Consider the following 7,977-nt stretch of genomic DNA (forward strand, 5'->3'; position numbering starts at 1 on the left):
GTAGATTCTTGAAGACATATTTCTATATCTAATGTGATTTATACCATGACAAATCAGTTATATGGTTTTGACTACAAGTTGATTCATGTTTACAGTTAATTAATTCCCACAACTCACATTTTCTGGTGGAATTATTCAGAGATTTGTAAGCAAACATATGAGAAAATTAATTCAGAATTGGAGATAATTAACACTTCTCATTTAGTTTTCAGTTGGTTATTCTGCCTTCATTATATGAACTAAACTTCTTGAAACCTGAAATAGTTCACTTTGCAATCTTAAGTGATACTAAGAAAGTGGAGCTTTGCCTCCTAAGTACTGGCAGGAGTCAAAGTCCACAAGGCCAGAGATGACTAGGGAGAATTTCATGGTGCTGTAAAAGCATCCTGTTAAAAGCAACCTACCAATGCAAAGGGAGTGCAGATGCTTAAATCCTACCACTTCTGGATACTTCCTGAGTTCAGCAGCCCTCATTGTTCCAAAGCAAGATTATAGCCTTGGAAGAAGCATCCTGCAAAACCCAACCCCCCCCTGCTTTACAGCTCTGCAGAGATTCTGAATGTGTGAATTAAAACAATAATATGTTTGTACCAGTGATGTCCAGCTGTGTCCATACCCACAGCACATTTCTCTGAAACGTGTGGGGTTGGATGTGAGATATAAAACATATAATGAAGTTGTCAGGCCAAAGCTCAATCTGTCCATCTCTCATTTCCCTTAATCAACTGCTTTTGGGTGCACATTTCCTCGTGCTTTGTCGTGAGCAGGCAGGCAGCCAGTGCTGTGCTGTCTGCAGCCCTGAGCCCTTCAGCTGTGGGCTGCTGGCTTTGTAGCCAGCTGTGGTGCTGGTACCAAATGGCACAGCTCCAGCTTTCCTTGCCACCTGCCAGGCTGTGCCCAGCTCTTGCTTGGTGTCTCTGCCACTCAGTTAGAGGAAACTGTCATGTGCTGGGAGTTACAGCCACACACCACAGCCAGGGTTTGCCTTTGGTGGTTGTGGCTGGCATGGTTTAACCCAGCAGGGAGCTGAACACCACACGGCCACTCCCTCACTCCCCACTGCCAGTGGAATGGGGGAGAGAATTAGGGGAAAAGAAGTAAAATTTGTGGGTTAAGATTAAAATGGGTTATCAATACAGAAACTGAAGACAATAATAGTATTAATAACACTATCACCACCAAAAAAATGTTGTTTTCTTGTTGTTGTTGTTGTTGTACAGAACAAGTGATGCAAAATGCAATTGCTCACCACTCAAACAGTTCCTGAGCAGTGGTCTTCTGCCAGATTTCCCCCTGATTTATATGCTGAGCATGACACCATATAATATAAAATATTCTTTTGGCCATTTGGGGTCAGCTGTCCCAGTTGTGTTCCCTCCCAGCTTTCTGTGCACCCCCAGCCTCCTTAATGTCAGGGTAGGGTGAGAAGCTGAAAAGTTCTTGCCTTAGTGTCAGCACTGCTCATCAGCACCTCAATCAGTGTGTTATTAAAATTATTCTCATCCTTAATCCAAACCACAGCACAAACAACTAGGAAGAAAATTAACTCTACTCCATCCAAAACCAGGACAATGGCAAAACTGAGCCCTTCTGGGCTTCAGGCAATGTGTCTGTGCATCCCAGGCACAGCCAGGCAATGGGAGTGTGCTTGAACAGCCCAAAGGGAACTGCTGAATTGCACCCTGGGGAATTGCTGGAGGATTTCCTCATCCATGTGCACAGGTAAACTCTAAACATGTTTCCAGGGGCAGGGGAGTGAAGGCTAAAAGATGTTGGCAATGAGTTTGAAGAGTTGTAAGGAGATGAGTTTAAAGGTAATATGATAGGTATGAGCAGGTCTGGTCCAAAGGGTTTTTGTGAGACAGAGTGCAGTTTTTTGAGCCATGGCTAAGCTGTGTTGCTTTAATGTCCCTTTTGAGCCAGCTTTCACTTCGTCTTCTATTTTAATGGTGGAAACTACTGTGCCTTTAGCTGTGGTGTGGGTTACAATTCCTGTGATGACAGCACAGAGCCCAGATTCAGGGACATTTTTCAAAAGCCAGGCCAAGGAAGGTACATTGTCTTTAAAGCTGTTTTAAATTTTTCCCATTAAAATTGAGTGGCAACTGGGTATATGATTACTGCCAACTGAGAAAATTATTCAGAGGAAGACAAGGGTGCATTTTAAATAAATTGAGTATCATATGTGTTTATATGCATGCAAATGTGCACAGAAGATGAGGAGAGGAGAGAAGAGAGCCATATGGCAGTGGGTTACAAATGGCTTAGGGAAATGAATAACTCTAAGCTTCGATATATATGAGCCTGCTGGGGTTCAGATGTTCTCATGCTGGTGCTATAAGAAACCAGCTGAATGAATAAACAAACATTTGAAAGACAAAACACTTGGCCAGCATCCAGCTTAAAAATTCAGGGAAGATACCTTTAAAAAGGACTTAGAAAAAAGGTTGGGGCTTCTGTTAAGATTGAAATTTATATAAGATTAAAATGAGCTTGTTTATTTTTATATATTTTGCCATTGTATAGCTACTGTACATACTAAGTATGTTTCCTGCTGTTTACAGGTTTTTTGTCTTAGCTTCTAAAAATATTGTATTAACATCAATATTAACTTCTTTAATTACTGAATCAGAGTAATTAAAAGAATCCTTTAGAGACACCAATCACAAAATACAAGCTTTCCATCTTCATTAAAAAAAATAAATATGTATACAAGATTCCTTCCTTTCCTCTGTGTCTTTGTCAGAAGACCAAATATTTATCAGGAAAGACATGCAATGGAAACTGCACAAAGGTAAATTCTCCACAGCAGAACATAAACAACCCAGCAAAGGTTCTCAACAAGGACCTAGGTCCCCTTCTCAGTTTACTGAGGGGAGAGAGAGAGCTAGCCTCTCCCAGGGAACTGACCCCAGAGGCAAAAACCGCCCTCCAAAAAGTGCAGAAGGCTTTGGCCAAGAGGCAGACTCATCGTTATAAGCCCCCCAAAAATTCATTGTTTTGGGGAAGTTACCACACATACACGGGTTGATATTCCAGTGGTTTGAAGGGCAGAAGGATCCACTTCTAATCATAGAGTGGGTTTTCCTCTCCCATCAGCAATCCAAAACCATCACACAGCCACAGGAGCTACCAGCTCAGCTGATCTGGAAGGCCAGGTTAAGATTGCGTGAGCTGGCTGGTTGTGATTTTCAGTGTATTCACCTTCCAGTCCACCTTGCTAAGGAGGGAAAAAGCTCTCCTGAGAGGCTGACCAAAAAAAGGTTTGAGGACCTGCTCCAGAACAATGCCAGTCTCCAGGTATCCCTGGACAGTTACAGTGGACAGGTATCAGTCCAGGCCCCATCACATAAGCTGTTCAATGAGGAATTCCACCTCATTGCTCCTGAGAAAAGGAGTCATAGGCCACTCAAGGCGCTTACAGTGTTCATTGATGCATCCAGAGCATCCCAAAAGTCGGTGATGACTTGGAGAAATCTCCAGACCCAGCATTGGGAAGCTGATGTTGAGTTTGTGGAGGGGCCACCCCAGATTGCTGAACTAGCCACAGTCATGAGAGCCTTTGAGAAGTTTTCAGAGCCAATTAATTTGGTTACCGATTCAGCCTATGTGGCGGGAGTAGTGTCCAGGGCGGAGCAGGCAGTTCTCAAAGAGCATCTCTATAGGTTGCTCTCAAAACTAATTTATTTAGTTTCGCAGCGGGAGCACCCTTTCTATGTGATGCACGTGAGGTCACACACCGACTTGCCAGGCGAGGTCACAGAAGGCAAAGCAGATTCTCTTTCCGCCCCAGCAAAAATGGCACGCCTTCCAGACATCTTTCAACAGGCAAAGCTAAGTCACCAGCAATACCATCAAAATGTTCCAGGTCTAATCCGTCAGTTCCAGCTAACACACAGTCAGCTCGAGCCATTGTGGCCACCTGTCCCAGTTGCCAGCTTCAGGCAGTGCCGTCCCTGGGTGTTGGGGTTAACCCCCGAGGCCTTGGGAGCTGCGAAGTGTGGCAGACAGACGTGACACACATTCCCAGTTTTGGTTGCATGAAATACGTACATGTCAGCATAGACACATACTCAGGTGCGGTTTATGCCTCTGCCCATGCAGGGGAAAGGGCTGTGCATGCCAAACAACACTTGGTGCAAGCCTTTTCAGTATTGGGGATCCCTAGGGAGATTAAAACTGACAATGGCCCAGCGTATGCCTCCAAGGAGTTCCAAGTTTGTCCAGCAGTGGGGAGCATAAGACAGGCATTCCCCACTCCCCACAGGTCAAGCTGTGATTGAGCATGCCCACCATACACTCAAAGAAGACCTGGCTAGGCAGGGCAATTCTGCAGTGTGGATGACTCCACAACAAAAGCTCTGCAAAGCCTTGTTTACCATCAGTTTTTTGAATTGTTCATTTGGAAACATGAACCCTCCGGTAATACGTCATTTCAACAACAACAGTTGGTTTAAGTTGTCACAGTGTCCACCAGTTCTCATTAAGGACCCAGAAACTTGGGAAACCAAGGGTCCTTATGAGCTCATCACCTGGGGGCGTGGTTACGCATGTGTTTCCAGCCCCTCAGGCCCTTGATGGATACCCCAAAAGTAGGTAAAACCTTTTGTCCCCAAAAATCCAGCTCTAGCAGACAGGGATGAGAAGCAAGCAGCTGTCGCCTCAAAGAGAAGATGCCGCTAGAAAAAGGAGGAAGAATCTTCCTGAAAGAGTTAGCTGCATTCCGGCAGACCCATGAACTTGAATATGTTTTTTAAAAAATGTTTGTTTTCCTTTGTAGAAAAGAAAATTTACCTCCCACCTAACCTCATGATGAGCCCTGTCCGAGTTGTCATCCTGTTTGTGCTGAGCGGTCTCACAGCTGCGGGGATCGTTCCTCAGCCACGCCAAAACATCTGAGTGGCCCCGGCACAGACGGTCCAACAGGAAAATATATGCCTGTCCACAGCAGCAGCGAAAGACCCAATGTCTACCTGCCTGGTAGAAATTCCATTGCAAGCTGGAGAGTTCACAGACAAGTTAGATACGCCTATACCTCACCCAAGTCCCAAACCAAATCACACACAACCACACAATATCCATCACCAGCGAGCTGTAACGATTAAAAACCCCATAGAGGAGTGGCTGCCAAAGCTACCCAGAGCTGCTCAGGAGCCTCAAGAGTTAGAGCTGTTGGGTTCCTCCCCTGCTCCATACTCCATACACTTCTTCTTTATCCCACGTTCCAACACCAAACCTTTTAACAACATTAAGCAGTATCGAGAAGAATTCACTGCCAAAAGGTGGTGTAAGGTTTTAAGCCATGTTGTAGCAGACAATCCATACCATTCACATCCCAAAAGCCTCCCTAAAGGTTTGGTTTTAATTTGTGGGGATCAAGCATGGGCAGGAATCCCTTCTTGGCTTTTAGGAGGGCCTTGTACCATCGGGCGGTTATCTCTGTTGACACCCAACCAAGCCATGATTGACGAGTGGACTCAAAAGAACAATTCGGTCAGCAAAATTCATAAGAGAAGCATTGGCAATTTGGACCCAAATTGTGATGCAGAAATCTTCCATTGGGCCAAGTCAAAAAGAGTTGCTGGATCCCTTTTCCTTCCATGGGTTGCAGCAGCCAAAGCTCCAGGTGAATTGGGTCACCTAGAGTGCTGAGTAGTCAAACAGGCAAACTTGAAATCCACGGCCATCAGCTCCCTCCTAGAGGACGAGGAGATTACCAGGCAGGCCACACTCCAAAATCGTGCAGCCATCGATTTCCTCCTGCTGCTGCACGGACACGAGTGTGAGGAATTTGAAGGACTGTGCTGCATGAACCTAGCATCAAAAGTACTCAATGGCCACGTGGCTCTCCGAGAAAGGAAAAGCCTGATCAGACAAGTCAAGCAGGAATCCAAGGACTGGTTCAGTGGATTGTTCAAGGGCTGGGGACTCTCGGGGTGGTGGACCTCTATAATTAGGACAATTTTTAATTTTAGTTAACAGAAAAGGGGGAGATGTTGTATTGCACTAAATAGTTTATTTAGTTGTTGTTTGCACTGGGTGATGGGAAATTTGTACTGAGTATGGCATGTCATGTAGATTGTTATTTCCCCTCTCCCATTACATGGTCTCTCCCCCATGCACCCCCCTGCTATATACCCTGGTGGTTTGGTCCCTGGTTACCCCTCCCCTCGCCCCTCCCCAGTGGTATCCCATTGGCTGTGGTCCTCTTTCCCCGCCCCCCTCCTCGGGTATAAAATTCCACTGCAGGAACACCATGCTCTGTTTTCTACTTGGGTGGTTGCTGTGAGCAGGAGCGTCCTGTTCCAAGCCAATAAACAGGACACTTGTCCCCATGTGGAGAAGAGTGCTTCTCGTCTTTTACTTTCATCCATGTAAGATCGTGTGGGCTAGGGTTTGAGCTAGCCAGACTGGACCCATACAACAGCCCAGAGACACAGGAATTCTTGCACTTAGGCTGAGGCTTTGCAAGACCTCTATGCCCTAACCCACATGAGGGGGACTTCTTAATGTTGTGCTTTCCTAGGAAAGAAAAGGAACAGGCATGGTAAACATAATAGTGCATCACACTGTTTGTGTAGATTTACTCTGAAGGAATATTAAAAATCACATCATATTCATGTGAGACTGGAGAGTGGTATTGCTAAACTTATAAGGAGATTTAATCAGGTATTAATTAACTTAATTAACAACCAGCAGCATTCAACATCTCCAGTAACCTGAAGAAGTCCAAGCCATGAGCAGCCAGCTTTTCCAAGGGATTGCTATTGGAAGTGGCATCAAAGGATTTTCTGAAGTCCAGGCAGACAAAATCCACAGTCTTTCCCTCATCCACCAAGCAGGTCACCTTGTCATAGGAGCTCAGGTTAGCCAAGCAGGACCTGCCTCTCACAAACCCACGCTGGCTGAGAGTGATCCCCTGGTTGTTCTGCTGTGCCATGTGATGTTGCTCAAGATAATTTGCTCCATGACTTTCTCTGGCACTGAACTCAGGCTGACAGGTCTGTAGTTCCCTGTATCCTTGTTCCTGGCCTTTTTGTCCCTGGCTGTCACACTTGCTGATCTCTAGTCAACTGGGATGCCCTGGATTAGTCAGGATTGCTGTTAAATGATGCAATGTCGATGCTCTTGGAAGTGCAAGAGAGTTGATGCTCTTGCTGAGCATCTCTGCCAGCTCCAATTTGTCCTGGATAGACCTGAATCTAAGTGGTAAACATGAAGAATGTTCTCTAGTCTCAACACATTGCTCAAACCCATTGCTGATGTGACTGTCAATAACTTGTCTTCACAAGCATTTTTTCATGGATGTACATATCTGGTATTTTAATGTTTTTGTTTTTCTTGGGGAGAGGGTAGGGGAATCATTTATATTTAGGTGAAACAGCTGTGCACATCCATTCTGACTTTCCTTTCTACCTGTATTCTTTTACATCAAGTTCTGAGTTGTACTGTTTGTAAAGACATACTCTGTGGCCATCCCATACAGATGCCTTCTCCTGTTTTTTTTGTTATGTTTGGTTTGGGTTTTTTTGGGTTATTTTTGGGGAGGGAGGGTAGGTGGTTTGTGAGGTTTTATTTTTTGGGTTTTTTTTTTTTCAGTTTTTTGGGGTTTTTTGTTTGTCTGGTTTTGGGGTGTTTTTGTTGGAGTTTTTTGTTTGTTTTGTTTTGTTGGGGTTTTTTTGTTGTTGGTTGCTTGGTTTGGTTTGGTTTGGTTTGGTTTGGTTTGGTTTGGTTTGGTTTGGTTTGGTTTGGTTTGGCTTGGTTTGGCTTGGTTTGGCTTGGTTTGGTTTGTCTCTTTTTTTGTTTTTAAATTACATCTTTTAGCATTCCAGCTGCTTGGTAACATGCATGGCAGGCTGAGGAGTTCCTAGCCAGGCTAAGTATCATACCATGAATCTATACCACCTTCCAAATTTCACTGTAATCAACAGAGAAGAATGTGTCTGGCTTCACCTGAAAGGCAGCCATGTATTGTAA

This window comes from Molothrus aeneus, chromosome 1 (genome assembly GCF_037042795.1).
Source record: "Molothrus aeneus isolate 106 chromosome 1, BPBGC_Maene_1.0, whole genome shotgun sequence".
In the NCBI taxonomy this organism is placed as follows: domain Eukaryota; kingdom Metazoa; phylum Chordata; class Aves; order Passeriformes; family Icteridae; genus Molothrus; species Molothrus aeneus.